The sequence below is a fragment of the Tyto alba genome, unplaced genomic scaffold (assembly GCF_018691265.1).
Source record: "Tyto alba isolate M040663 unplaced genomic scaffold, T.alba_DEE_v4.0 Super-Scaffold_27, whole genome shotgun sequence".
Taxonomy (NCBI): domain Eukaryota; kingdom Metazoa; phylum Chordata; class Aves; order Strigiformes; family Tytonidae; genus Tyto; species Tyto alba.
The window spans coordinates 12,089,562-12,105,668 of NW_024881301.1; the positions used below are offsets into that span (position 1 = coordinate 12,089,562).

The 16,107-nt window shown below is 37.0% G+C and overlaps 1 protein-coding gene across 9 annotated transcripts in view; it reads left to right on the top strand.

Moving 5' to 3' along the window:
- The window catches only part of PTPRM (protein tyrosine phosphatase receptor type M), a 490,776-nt gene that overhangs the window by 410,826 nt on the left and 63,843 nt on the right, over positions 1 to 16,107 (top strand). The window lies entirely within an intron of this gene.

The following is a 16,107-nucleotide window of genomic DNA, read 5'->3' on the forward strand; positions in this document are numbered from 1 at the left end:
CTTATTTCTTGTTACTGAGACTATGTGTTTGTGATTTTTTGGTGACATTTTTTCCAAACACTATGATTCTGCCATCAATCGATTTTTAAACATTGCAGAGGCAGAAGAACAGCCTAGTTGGGAAGCAAATGTCTTTCCTGTTGACATAGCTAGGAGTATGTTTTCTTTTAGCTCAAGTACACTACGGAAGAATTGCCTTAAATATCTTATAAGGGTTCAGGTTGGATCTTTTTAAAGTAGCCCTGTCCCAATGGCCAAGAAATGAGTGAAACTACTAAACTTTTGTCTAGCTACACACTGACACAGAGGTCCACTTGTGCTTACTCAACATTTACACTCATTCCCCAGAAGTGGTCCCTCTGATACCAGGAACCTTCCCCACAGATAAAGCTTTACCTTTCGATACATCCCCTGACTGCCACAGGAGGGTAAGGTGAAGACATTCATAGTCCCATAGCTATTGCAGGAGCGTTTTAAAACACAGAGATAGTGTGGAATAGTGATTCTGCCTTCAGTGGAATTGATGCTGAACAATATGTAAGGTGTGCTACAGTTTTTGTTTCCCTACTTGGTCCAGCCCAGACCCACCCTGCATCTCTCACCCAGGGTTTACCATTGCCACCTCCTTCTCCTGAGCTCAGCAGGCAGCACAGTGGGTAGGTCTCCTCCTCCCTAACAGCAGGAAAATTGAGGAAGCAAAAGGTGGACTACATTCATACTTTACTCCTTTTAGCTAGCAGCACCCCTTTTTGCACACGAGAAAACAGTGGAGATGTGCTGACTGGGGAGGCCAGGATACGGAAACAGCTGTGGGAAGGAGTTATGCTAGGGTTGTGATTGGGTGTCTCTGGGATTGAGGGAGGAAAAGGTCACCTGTTATGTGTCCTTTTTCCCCAGTTTTGCAGAATAACAAATGACAGAGTCCCTGGAAACCTGACTGACTAATCTAGAAGTTTAATAGTAACATGATTTTTTGGTGTCATGAAACATTTGAATGGTGCTACAGATATGACTGTTTTAGCATGGAGAAGTGTGTTGGAGTGCTCAAGCTTAGTAGTGCAACAACATAAAAAAGCCAAAAAGGTTGCTTTCCTCTCCATTTACACGGAGAAAAATGAAAAAAAATACACTATAGAAAATAGTATTTTTAATGCTACTAATACACATCACATTTTAAAAAGCTGAAAATGCATGTGTATAAATCAATAAAGTATTCCATTCACCATATAGTTCTGCCCACACCTGGAAAAGTTTCAGCATCTTCTAATGAAAATCAGAAAAGTTACACTGGTTTATGCTAAAATTCAAGTCTGATCTGGTATCATATCAGGTATTTGTATTTTAATTGGTATGGCGAGTTTAGATGCCAACTATTATGACTACAGTGAAATTACAAGAACTTTCAAATTCAGCTACCTAATATGAAAAAGCAAACCATACATTTTTGGATATTGTCTCGGATATACTTTTATATTATTCTTAATATTCTTAAGGAATTCTTAAGGAACTAAGATTCAGTTTACAGAGGTTGACATAGGGCTAGGTAGGGAGCCAGGGTGGGACATGGGACCACCATGTTACTTTGACAGATTTACACTAAATCCAGGCAGTTTGCAGGTATGAAAAGGTTTCTCCTGGAACCTTAAATGTTGTTAGCAGTGGGGTACTGTAACTGTGGGAGAAAACCAGAGTTTAAGATTCGCTGGGCCTGAATCAGTTGTACTGTCTTTTGCTATCTTACTATCTTTTACTAATTGTCTATTTACACCATCACAGTGTCCCAGGAGCCTATTTTGGTTTGGAAGACAAATTTTTTCGTGTAACTTATGTTAGATAATTCCAGGACATTTCTAGTTTCAATGCAAGTTGGGCTGAGACCTAATTTTAAGGAATACTATGTCCCATGTCCAGCAAATAGCTAGTATCAGGAAGGTGTCCTAATCATTGAACTGTCAGATAAAATTTCAGTATCACAATCTGCATTCAAGTGACTCCTGTATCCAGCATTAAAGGAAATTGAAACATTTCTTTCTCATCAGCTGGGGGAACTGGTGTTGAGAAAAGGAAGCTGAGAGGAGACCTTATTGTTGTCTACAACTACCTGAAAGGAGGTTGTAGGGAGGTGCATGTAGGTCTCTTCTTCCAAGTAACAAGCAATAGGACAGGGGGAAATGGCCTCATCTTGTACCAGGGGAGGTTTAGAATGGATATTAGGAAAAATTCTTCACTGAAAGGGTTATCAAGCACTGAAAGAGGCTGCCCAAGGAAGTGGTTGAGTCAGCATTCCTGGATGTATTTAAAAGATGTGAAGATACAGCCTTTGGGGACATGGTTTGGGAGTGAACTTGGCAGTGTTAGGTTAACAATTGAACTTTATGATCTTAAAGGTCCTTTCCAACCTAAGTGATTCTATGATTGGTGAGAGTGCACTCTGCCCTATCATCCAGGTCATTAATGAAGATGTTACACAAGATTCATCCCAGTATTGACCTCCCTAATATTCCATCTCTATACTCCCTGGTATATGTCCTCCCTAGTACTCTAGCTGGAAGTCTAGTCCCTAATGAACTGATGTCTCTGAATATCATAGCAGTAAGTTTACCCCTTTTGTTTAAATGGGTGTTTGTCTCCAAGTTGGAACTTCTAGGAAATGTCAGGACTGGAATGCTTCAGTGCCAAGTCACTCTTGTCCATCTAGCTCACTCTTCATCATATTATCTGGTTCCTTTGGCACAATTTGGCACATATAGTCTAATAATAGTTTTAATAAGAAGTCTGATAAATATGGACTTTATTGGATTATTTTAAACAGCTAGTAATTGACTTAATGAGAGACAGATGCCTGGCATCTTTGTGTTGTCTTGTAAGGGAAATATTTATATAGAGACTCAAATTTTAAAAAGTTTTATTTTGTGGAGGGATGCAGAGAATAAAGGCATCTGCTGCTATTCAACAGAGCTTTTATAATGTTGGCTTGCCTCAATTAATCTAGCTTGAGTGTAGCGTTCTAATGAAAGGAAATGTAAAATAAAAATGTAGAGCTGAAATGTATATAAATCTTGAAATGTCCACGGAGAGTTGATAAATTGCTGTATTTTGCTCAGTTTATGCAAAAGAGAAAATGAAGAAGCAGATTGCAAAAAACAGAATTATACATCAAGTCATTAAATCTCAATCTTCATTACTGAAGAATTGTTTTGATATTCAGCAAGATCAGAGTCTGAACAAAAGAGTAGCTAGGTGACATGTTCTCAAGGGTCCTGCACATGAAGAAAAAAATCCACAGAATAATGTCATGGGTGTGATCAAAGTGCAGAATTATGATTACTCCTTTTCTGTTCTTAAAGCTGTTAATGTAAACAATATTTTGCACTATTTTTTCCTCTGTGTCTAACCCTTTATTTGTTTGCTAAGTTTCTTATTTCATAATCCAGTTGTGTTACATGGACTTTGTAACTTTTCAGTTAGCTCCCTTACTCCATAAACAACTCACCTTCATGTCCTCACCATACTGTCCTTTAGAAGAAGGGCTGTCCTATCAAACAGTGGATGTTTTCTTCCCTTGTTTTGCTGGAGTCTGTTTTCTGTGAATATTACTTTTGGTTTATTATTTTGCTAAACTGTGCTGTTACTTGTACATGGCAAGTGTAAAACACTACCAACCTAGAGTAGAAGAGACATCTTTGTTGAACACCTGCCTGGTAAGTAACTGATGCCACTCAAATTGCCATCTCCATCAATATTGCTGGAGATAGATTTTTTTTCTGTTAGTTAGTCCAATACTTATTTTACTTGCAGAGTGTATTCTCTGAATGTATGCTGTGTGAGTGATAAATAAGGAAGAAGAGGCATTTGCACTGGGATATTCAGGGATCTCCATTGTCTTGCACAAGGTCAATACAAGTTTAGAAGACTTCTCAAAGCTCTTTGAAAATTTATTTCTCAGGCATCAGGAATATACTAGCTGTATACAAGGAAACAGTTGGATAATCCAGGTGTCCATTGATAAGCTCCTGTGGATACACGCCATAGTGGAACTGAACTTGTGTATTGTACATTTATACTTTTCCATTGACAAAATACTAGTACCACGTATCTGCTGTTAGATAATGATGAAGAAGTGGTCCTCAAGTGACAGTGTTTAAGGACAGCAACCCTTTTTGCCCCTTCCTCATTGTTAACCCAGAGTCCTTCCACTTCACTTTATCCATTAGCTGAGTCTGGGTTATTTGAGTAGCCTCTGATCCCATGTATTACATATTTGCATAAACTGTCTGATTTTAAGTCTGGTTGATAAATTGCTGCAGGGATACCTCTCTTGGAATTAGAAAGTGCTGTATATACATTTCAAACTTCAAAATAGGACAATTGAGGTTGGTGAGCTGCCACTATTCATTAGCGCGCCTAACCAGACACTCTTTGTTCTAACAAGTAGTCTTGGGGCTGTATTAAAGCATTGCTCTCTGTCAGTGTACAGTGAGCATGCTAAAAATGATTAGATTAACAATTGACAGCAACACTTGTCGTCATTGTCAATCCCATTACTGCACTGCTATTTTTATGCTGATTATCTTTATATGCTCTTAAATACTCTGTGCTATTCTTTCAATAGCTTTTCAGAGAGGTGTGGAATCATCTAGGACCAACACCATGTTTTTTCAAAGTTTTTACACACCCACTCCTTTCCAGCAAGTGTGTAGTTGTCCAAAGGGAAGATGATTGGCAGGAGACAATTGTAGAGTTTGCAGAGGGATGACTGAGAAAAGGAAGCATAACTTTAAAAAGCCGGAGCCAGGAGTTTTGAATAGGGAAGTAGCGGGAGCTCCCACTGCTGTGGAAGCACTCGGCGGCGCTACTATGAGCCATTACTGCTCTCCCCCAAGCAGGGCAGTGTAGCAAACAATAGGCACAGGGACTGGAAGCCAGCCAGGAAGAGTGGGAAGTAGACATGTAGCTTTAGATAGAATAGGTTTTTTTCTTTAGAACAAGGAAAAAGCTGGGCTAAAAGTCAAGCCTAGAGGAATGAATAATTTTCTTTATATATGCTAGCAAATAGTGTATTTGAAAACAAGCAAGGCAGACATTAAGGCACCAAAGTTTCCTGTGAAGATCAAAAAATGTAATGAACCAGCACAACGGAGTGCTGTCCTTTTTTAAAAGGGCACTGCAAGTAGACCCTTATCTATTTTAGCATACCCTACTATTCCTACTTCCCTTGAAAAGTACTATCTTATCCACTGGAAAAAACAACAGCGTGCAAAATATTTGTGTTCCATCTTTGCTCGCCAGTGTACTCTGGTTTTTATCTTGTAGTTTACTATGATGTCAGTGTTGCCCTGTGGCAGAATTAAAATCTTATTATGTGAGCTTTGTTTCCTTCTTATCTTCTATCCAAACTATATTAACTACAGCAGCCTAGATATACTCATGAAAACCCTTGAGGCTCACTTAGTGAGCAAAATCTGAGGGGTGCTTTATCACTTCTGAAAGGTTAGATCAGCTGCGTATACATTACAACTTGAATGAAGATAGGAGGGGTTTTGTTCACTTTTCAAATTCAACATTTGTTTGCTTTTGTTTCGTTTCTCCACATGCTGTTTTCTATTGCTTCAGGGAATTTTATTACGTTCAAGGTTTTTCCAGATTGTGTGGTTCTAAATCAGAAACAGCTTGTCTTTACAGGGGGTTTGAAGATGTTATCAGGGTTTCTGTGCTTGGGTCAGCTGGTAATTTAAGAGTCGGGCTGTTCTTGTGAATTCTGAGCTCAGTGCAATGTCTCAATTACAGTGATTTATTCAGATAAAATTGGGCAAAAATATTACTGGATTAGCTAGAAATATGTCAGAAGTCACCTTTCTTATTTGCATATGTGTCCACCGGCTCACTGTTGATCAGCTTTCATTAGAAATAATCTTCAACAAGCAGATGACAAAAGTGCACAGGTATTAAATAAATAGTACCTCTTCAAATAATATAATTGCTCAAAGAGTAGTGTCCTGGCCTCCAGTGTCAATCAAGTCACGGAAAGTAAGTATTTTGCCATGGAAATTTAAGTATTTCTCACTTACTTCATAGTTTCTTGGAATCCTTAAGCCTTGTTTTGTGCGCTACATAGCGTATGTAAGCAATGAGTGTAGTAACTCTCATCAATCACTCCGTAAAACATTAGTGAACAGAAAATTATGACTACAACATAAAGCTTACTATTTCAGTTAAATGCACACTGACGGTTTTCTTCTGATGACTAAAGAAATTTTTGTGTCTTCTCCCCTTTCTTTCTCTCTCGCTCTTTCTCAGTATTTTTCATTTTCTTTTTTTTTCTTTTTTTTTCTTTTTTCTTCCTTGTTGTTTTCTAAACCAATTACAAACTCTTCTCTTTACTATAGGAAGGAAAAAAATTTGTAGTTCTTGCCTACTTTTTGCATGGCACGTTTTATCATTATGCTCTGCTTTAGTAACATTTCTTTAGCTCTTTGAAACCATTCCTTGGGGCAAGCTTTTATTATTTGTAAAGTAAATCAAATATCACAATGCTAATCTTTAGGAGGAAAAATGGGCTAGACTCAGAAGAAATATGTAAATCTTCTCTTAGTTTTTTTAATTAAAATTTAAAGTGTAAAAAGGCCCCAAATACTATTCTTAAAGCTCTAAGGTACCTAAAAACACACTGTAGAATTCATCTGCCTGCTAACATTCTGAGTTCAACAGAGAAACACTAAGAGTGATATACTCCTGAGTACTCTAATGAGTATTGTGGAAGGAGTGTTTTTCTGGGTAGAAAGGCACTCAAAAAGAAGTTTCTTGATTAAAAATTGGCAACAAAAAACAAGAAGAAAAAAACCCACAGTTTTCCAGATTCTAGTAGAGTAGCAACGCATGGAGATACCGACATACTTATGTAAATGTAAGTAACTCCAAGCAGAGGGAAAGGAAATAAGAAGCAGAGTTGCAGCCAAGGAGGAAAGAGTTGGAGGAAACCACAGCTAAGTAAAACAGGATGTCATTTCCTTTCTTCTGCAAAGCTTACTCAGCAGGAAGTCTCAAGAAGTCTTAGCAAATAGTCCAGATCTGTGATGCAAAAAGTCAAAGTCTGTGGCACCATTTACAGCAATATTGCAACTTGCTCAGTCTGGAAGTTCAGGAGGTCTGTCATTGTGGCTACATGTAAAACAACTGCAACAAAAGAGCACCAGAATTTAGCACTGTGACATTGGTAAAAGGAGAGATTACACTGATAGTTTGGCAGCCAATAGCCACTTTAGATACTTTATCCTCTAATACAGGAAAGTGAGGTAAGTTTTCAAAGATGGGGGCAAAAGAGGCACATCATCATTATCATCATCAGCTATAATCATCATCATCATCATCATAATGTTAACTGCCATGAATTAAGTCATAGTTAGATGGTTGTAATGATACCTTGGATACCTGCATTATCTCAGAGTTGATGCCTGTCGTGGTTTGGGCCTGGTTGGCAACCAACCACCGCAGCTGGTCACCCTCCCTTCCCCCTCCCCACCTGGGAAAGGGGGAGGGAATTAGAGGGGTGAAGGGAGACTCGTAGGCTGAGATAGGAACAGTTTAATAATGGCAATAAAACAAGAACAATGACAACGATAGAGAAGAAAAAGAAATATATATACAGGCAATGTACAGCGTAATTGCTCACCACCCACTGACCAATCCCCAGCCCGTTCCCGGCCAGCGACCTCGAGATACCAAGATCCCACAGTCGCAATCCCGGAAGCGAGAGAGAGAGAGAGAGAGAGAGAGAGAGAGAGCCCCTTCCCGCCCACCCCTCCTCTATACAGTGAGCATGACGTTCCATGATAGGGAATATTTCACTGGACAGTTTGGGTCTGGTGCCCTGTCCGTGCTCCCTCCCTGCTCCCTGTGCCCTTGCGCACGGGCAGGACATGGGGAGTCGGAGAGTCCTTGGAGTCTCGGTAGCAGCTGAAAACATCAGTGTGCTATCAGCATTCTTCTCATACCAAACCCAAAGGTAAATCCAAAACACAACACTCTTCTAGTTCCTGAAGAGGAATATTAACTTTATTTCAGCCCAAACCAGGACAATGCCTCTGCCTTCATTCAATATCTTAAGATACCTCTCCTTTCAGACCTCATTCAAACCACGTCATAGTGATCTTGCCGAGTATTTTCCTTCTGTCCAAGTTGTTTGAGGTCTTTACATATTACCCTTTTGAAGGTGGTATAAAAAAGTTAACTTAGAATTTATCTTAGAACCCTTATCCACACCTTCAGTGTCCTGTACATAAACTTGAGTCCTGCTCCTTTTGTGTAAATACCTGTATCTTGGTAAGTAGGAATTCTCATAAAGAAATAAATAACTCTGCACCATCTTTTACTCATGCAGTATGCAATTAATGTGTAATTATGTCTTTTGGAATAATGTAGGGAGGAAACGAGGACATAACAGTTACTGAATAATGAAGAAGATAATTTTGTTCACAAAAGGATGGAGAGTGCCTATGTGTTGATCAGTGTCTTTCTGTATTTCCCCAGAAGAGGTTTCGTATCAGAGCACAGAAGTAGTTGGTATTCCATGTAGCCTGTGTTTATTCATTTTATGTTTACAGACATTACAGTCACAAGTGTTGCTCAAGTTCACTGTCTTCTTGAAAATGTACAAGGTCTGATAGTTGTGAACAAAACTTATAATTACATATTATGTTAAAAAAAAGGGAGAGAGGAATAAGAAAATACGAAAATCCCACCTGCTGTACATGAAAACTATTCGATAAATCCTCCAAAAGCAGGAAATCTATTTTCATGAGAGGAAATAAGCACTACTTGAGACCAACTTTAATTTTTTTTACACACAAGGTAAAAATAATGTATCCTGCACATAAGTTACAGTGCAAGCGTGCATATTGTACCCAGAGGGTCCTTTCTATAAAAAAAGGATCATAAAATCCCATCAACATACTATATTTTTCTGCTGGAAATAAATCAGGAAGATTAATGAGGTTAAGTTATCACTATCTAATATACCAGAGAGTAAGTTTCTAAATTAGAATTTTAATTCTATGTTCTATTGCAGACCTCTTACTAATTCACATTTCACCATATTTCTAAAATCTTTCCTTATACAGGAGTCTTAAAGAATTTTAAAGGAATTAAAGTAATGGAGTTTTTAAAACTTAAGTAGCTAAAATGGAAATGGCTCTGAAAGCCTATAGGAACTAGGTTATCTATTAAATTTTTAGACCACTCTGCAGGATCTATAAAGATTTCTATTCCTGCTGTTGAATCTTACAAGTGAACTTCAGGTGTGGCAGTCTCAGATAGCAAGATAAGAAGTGACATCAACAGATCTCATAAATAGGTTGGTGTAAAAAATTTACTGAAATTAATTCTTTGTTAGTTACTATAAAAGTACTCCATGACACTCTCTTTTGCTGTATTGTCATGGTTTAAGACCAAATTACAGTTGGCCATTGGATACTAAATGAACTCAACTGTCAAAATATTTCAGTCACAGAAATATGCAATTTTACAAATGGAGTGACTTCCCTGTTCCGCAGGAGAGATGACATGGTCCAGGAGAGAAGTAAGGTGGGTCTGCGTGGTGGTTCCAGCCACGCCATGTGTTCTTCTACAGTGTTTCTCAGGGAACTTCCTCCCTTGTCCTCTGCGTCCTCTCCCAAGGCAACACAGGACACTCAGTTATGGGACTGGGTAGTGTACATAGTTCTTGATTATTTTGTTCAAATGCACTTGGTGCCAAAAAATTAGCTTATACCATGTGTGGCACTCAGAATCTGCTATTCTTGAAGATGTGCAACACCTTAACAACTTTCAGTGACTGATAAGTCACTTTCACATAAATTACTTCTCTATTCTTATAACAGATCTACTCCCTTATCCTATAGCGTTAACTAAATTTCATGTGCATTTGCTAACACTATTGTTGACTAGAGCTAACTCATGCTAACTGCTACAATTATCTATGTAATTAAGGATACCACACCAAAGCAGCTCGATCATTTTAATACGTTACCATTATGCAACTACAGCTTGACTAGACTGGTCAGCTGTCCAGGAAGTACCAAAGCCTCTGACTTTAAAAATATAAATGTGTTAGAAAATACACTAATTGAAAGCATCTTGCTGCTGAAAAATGAGCACTCCAATACAATGACAGAATTAGTATCAGATTTTATCTTACCCTGTGGTTTTAGTCCTTTTTTTGAAATCCAAATGTTATGTCATGCTGCAGTCAGTGAAAAAAGTAACAGTTCCTCTTCCATTTTAACAGGTAACATAGGCAGTGAGTATGATATTTAGTGTCTCAAAAAAAACAGAAGGACTTTTGCTTTTCTACTCTTGTTCTCATGTGTAATGTATACTAACCTAAATGCACCTGAGGAGGAAAAGACTGTTTCCTACTTATGGCTGTGCAAGCCTTTATGAATGGATGTTTCTTTTTTTTTTTTTTTTTGTGCATCAGTTCAAGGGAGCACAACCACATTAAGGGACATAAGGAACAATATTAGAGACTTGCTGTATGTCAGACTCTAACTGTGTATCTGCTTTAAGACTGATCTGCACCTTTTATCTCATGTTCAGAAAGCTTCATTTAAACTGTCAGCCTAATTTTTCCAGAAAATTCAAAACAGAGCAAGGGAGGTTTGGCAATAACCTCAATATATTCTATTTGCAGCAGTCTTTTTGTTTTGTTTTTTTTTTTTCTTCCATGTTCAGACCTAGGTTACAGTAACACTAGGTTAAAGTAAGTGCTTTATAACTGCTGAAGGCAGTTTACATTGATTAGATAGATTTTCACATTGGCTCTTGCAACAGACAGTTTTCAAGGGCAAGCATAGTAAAATGGTTTTTTAAATTCCATTATTTGAAAACTGGACATAATTCTCAGTGATTGAAGTTGACAGAGAAGAAAAAGCTGATGATGAATATATCCTCTAGTGATACGCTGTCATCCACAAATGCTTTCAGTGACCAAAGCAATGATTGAAGTATGAAGATCTGCTTGCATACAGTGGGTTGCCATCAGTGAAAACATTCACCTCTGCTCACAAACACTTGGGGTGATCTACTACTTGCAGGTGATGCATTTTCAATGATAAAATCTTTCCTCAAAGTGACTAGAAGATTAAAAAATGTTGTTTCACAGCTTGGACATCTCTGGAGATTTCTTTGACATAGTTATCAATGACTCTTCCTCCTTAATTCCTTAAATAGTTATCAACAAGCTGAATGTGATTATTTCAATTTCCTGTTTAAAAAAACAGTTAATGTTGTTACATAACAAGAACATCCTCACATGCCAGATATTTTACAGATTCTGGATACTGAAAAACCGATGAGATGACAGATTTACTGTACTCCTAAATCTTGCACTGTTCATTTAATGAGCCTGAAGGTCCTTGTCCTCCAAACATTTATGGACTTTCTTAAAATAAAATGTGTATTTACTGGGGTTTGTAAATACAAAGAAGAATCTAATGCAATAGTAGGATCTTAATTCAGAGTTTAATGGATGCAATTTTTTCCATTGGTGATCTCCACATATAAAGTAGATACAAAAGCAGTAAAGGGTGATGTATTTAGGTAAAACTAGCAATTTACCTTCACTATCCAATTCAGAGCATTTTAGGCTTTAGTTTAGTTGCAGCTCAAAGGACTTATGGTAGAAATGTAAGTTTCTTCTGTAGTTTATTGAGTTTAGACAAGGACCTCCATTAGGACCACCATTAGTTGTATGGTCTGGCTTAAAGTAGACAGTGTAGGTAACATTCTGCATGTAGCTTAAAAACAAATCCAGAGGCATTTATAACTGAATAGGTCTGCATGTAGCTTAAAAACAAATCCAGAGGCATTTATAACTGAATAGGTCAAATTACTCATTTTGCAAAAGTACATCTTAATCTGGTTATCTAGAAATAGCAATGGAAAAATGGTTGTTATCAGTGGCACAACTCAGGGTCAATCGTGAAAATCAGCCATCATAAAGAATTATACATTTAAAAACAAATCCACGGATCAAGCTTAAGGTTGTTACACAGTGAAATATGCATTTCTATGTACCTGTGAATAATATGCTTGCTTATTAAGTAGGCAGAGGGAGATTTATGATGTCCTTAACTTCTCATTTCTTTGCTTGTAAGAGCTTGCATTTTGTAAATGACATTGTAGGACTATACTGTTGTCACCTAGCAACTATGAAGTATTTTTTGAAAAAGTTGCTGCTTCACTTTGGATTAATAGTAAAAATAATAATTTCACTCAACACTTTACATTTGTAGCTCTTAAAGTGCTTACAAATGTGCATTATTTTTACTATCGTTAATTGGAAACATGAAAATCTAGGATGGAAAGTGTGTTGCCAAAAATTACAATCAATAGAGCTACAAATTGTACCCTGAAGATCTCACCCCATTCTCCACATTCCAGTCTCCTCAAACTATAGTTTTATATAGGTCCCTTCCAATATTTTCTGGTCTTACGAATTTTAAATGAGGAAAGGGAATTTAAAAAAAATCTGTATTTGCAATGATTATCTCCCCCTTTCACTTGAGATATCGCAGTTATTTTCTAGTCTGAGGGTCACAGTGAATTAGCCCTTGGCAAATATTTAATTTTTAATGGAAACCACTGCAGCATTGAGTTAAAGCAAGCAAAGGCTTCACATTCATCCTAAGATGATCCTGCTGCTGCATCACTGACCAGTTCTCATGTTGCATATACAGCAGTACTTTATAATTCATGGTTTTTTCAGAAACTGTTTTATTCTGATTATTGAAATATTTTCTAATAACAGAATGGCAGTTGACATTGCATGCTGAAATGTCTGCTGTACCAACAGCTGGCTTAAAAAGTGTTTCATTTTTCAAGTAGATCATGGAGGCTGGGTAGCCAAGGTTTTGTGTGGTTTGAGTTAAAGAAATACTTACTTTAAATTATTTGAGAAATGTCCTACACTCATTTTTGGTTCTCCATTGCCCTTGCTAGACATTCAGTGGAAGGAAGCTGTTTGGGGGCATTTTTCTTCCTAATAGTCCACATTTTTAAGAAACTTTTAAGGATGAATTAGAAAGAATAGCCACTAAAATAATATGTGGGCTGCTGTGCAGCAGTCTCCCTGGAGAGTGGTATGTCAGGAAAGACATTAAAAGAATTTCTGTAATGAAACGTATATTTCTCACAAGTAAGGAAAGATCTTGACAGATCATCTGTTACGAGGTATCTGCTCTGTTCTTTACTTGTGGGACAAATGGGATTTCTCCTTATAATTCATTGTGGATTATCATTCTGTTGCGGTTTGTATAATGGCAGCACATAGGGAATTTAGGAAATGATACTCCAGCTGTCTTTTACAATAGCTGTTTCTTTTGATGCTTTTGCACTATAATACCTCTTCCTTCAAATTATCTTTTCTGTATACATCTCACTGAAATACCTGTGTGTATTCCAAAATGAATTAAAAAGAAAAATGGATCTACATAAATTACATCTATTTTCCCTATGTGATAGGTTTTATTTCATTTACTAATTTATTGATAAAAACCCAAAGAAAAATATACATCTGGAATTATTTTTCTATAATACATTTCTAATAAAGAAAGTGAAGTCAATATGCAGTAGCTGGAAACATGAGTCTGTCTCCTGGTTTTCATTATTGTGTGAGGTTTGATATATATGTATTCTAAAGAATGGAACCATCTATGTTGCAGATATATTGTTAGGAGATATTTTAACTGTAAGGCTTATTAAGCTTATCATTGTTTTCAGAAGTTCCAAACAGGTGGGAGAAATTGAACCTGTACATTAGCAGGTGAGAAGCAGACAAGCTGTCCAAACCAGTACATTGTCTATTGTATATCTTCCCTGAATTCAATACCATGCAAATCTTTCCCAGTTGTCTCCAGAGATTTGCTTCAATCGATTGGTTTAAAGCAATTTTGTAAAAGTTCATTAGTGGCACAGGGAGATGTGAGAATTTCCTAGGAATATACTTGGTCCTCCATATATCAAGGTGTAGACTTGGAAGCTGTATCAACAGGACTCTCTGTATCAGCACACATAATGCTTAGTGAATTAAACCCAAATTTACTTGCTGGCTAGTGTTTTAAGGATCAATTCTGTGAACTAGTCTCTAGCAGAAGGACTGTAAGGAAACTAGAATGCTCTGTAGTCTATCTAGCTGCCTAAAATGCAAAATCCTGAGGAAGATACCAGGTCAAGTTTTAGATTGGATGAATGACTAGTTTGTTCGGCCTTTGGAGTTTTGTTGCTGAACATTTCCATCTCTATTTTGCCTTTAACTATGTTTAATTGTTCATCATGCAGTGTTGTCTGAGGGTAAGTGTGAACTTTGCAAGAAATTGAGACATAGGTCTTTTCACATGGAGAGCAATTCCTTATGGAGTTCAGCCTGGCTTATTACAAAAGTATTTTCCATCCAGCCTGAGATGAGAGTGCTCTGGAGTGGGAGAGCTTGCTTGCTTTAGATGCCATTGGCAGATACGTAATCAGATAATGATTAGCACCTTAAGCATCTTAGGGTTTATAGAGTTCCACTTATCTATCCTGGTGGCAAACTGCATTTCTCAAAGCTAGTACCCAATGATGGTACACCGTGATTAAGGAGAAACTCATTTATATTAGTGGGTTTTAATCATTTCAATTTGCAAACCTTTAAACATTTTCTGAGGAAGTGTGGAGAGATGAAGGACAGACAAATTGAAGCCTTTTGACAAGGCTCTCGTTTTTCTTAAGTTTTTATTTACAAACTTCTTAGAAATAAGGCAGGTACTCCCAGGAGTTTCCATATCATAAGTTGTAAACCAGCACTCTAGTGAACTCATTTTAGACACCGAATGCCCCTGTGTTCCATTGACTTCAGCAAGAGATCAAGGGTTTATTTTGACTTTTATGCTCTTTACTAATGGAAATTATTGTGATTTGAACAACAATATATTTCAAGTATGAGGGCAAAGGACAGTAATGGTACTCCATTTATTGGGCATTATCTATTTTAAACCACTCAGAATGTGTTGAGGTCTTGCAAGAGATACAAATTTCCTGAGGTTTTCCCTGTTTAGTTTGGGACTTTGGCTTCTGTTACCAGAAAAGTAAATCATATACCCTCATGTCCCTCTTGAATCAAAAGATTTGATGTACTGATCATTCTAGAGAAAAGATCATTCTAGTGAGTTAAGACTAGCCATCATCCTCATAGAATTCTAGTGGTTGGTTTGGCAACTAAATATTTTTAACACAAGATTATTTCAATATGAAACAATAAAGTGCATCTACATTATATGACTTCCAGATACAGTACATAAATTAAGAAATTGTGCAGATGCTCTTCTAGACCACAGAACACACAAGATAGATAGGACATAACAATTTGCTTGCTGCCTTTTTGGCAGCTTGTATGTTTCATTAATGTAAAAATATATTTTTAACACCTTCAACTTTCTTATTTACATTAAATTTATTAACTACAGCACAGAGATTGAGTGAATAGTCTTTCATAAATCACATTATTTTTATTCTCTGACAAAATAATCATCTTGGTGGTATCACAAATTTTGTTTCTAAAAAAAAGACACATACATGCTAGTTGAATCCAGAATTTTTTTAAATGCCTGTATATGTTTAGATCCATGAGGTCATCTGCCAAGAAGTAACTGAAACTTGTGGATATGTCAAAAATAAAACATGTTAGTACAGTGTGTAATTCTGCATTCAAATACTGGAACATCTCCAACATTGGCGATGAAGCTCCTTCAGCTTCATGTGTGTGTATGGGAACTATGCGGAGAATCTGGATAGCACAAATAAAGGACTCCTAGTGTTGCAAGCATGCAACTTTGGAAATATTCAATAGCACTTCACGTGCAAGTAATTCTTCTTGCTATTACACAGATAATCATGTCAAATTTTAGCTAACATCTAGAGGTATTCATAAATACCATTTAAACAGGAGACTCATTTTTGCTCAATAAATGAATCAGTTAAATGACACTTTAACAACAATACCCACAAGTAGTGTTTGCTTTTTTCCTTGGTTTATCCGTAAAGTAACTGTTGCTGCATACTTTTCTTAATGTCACT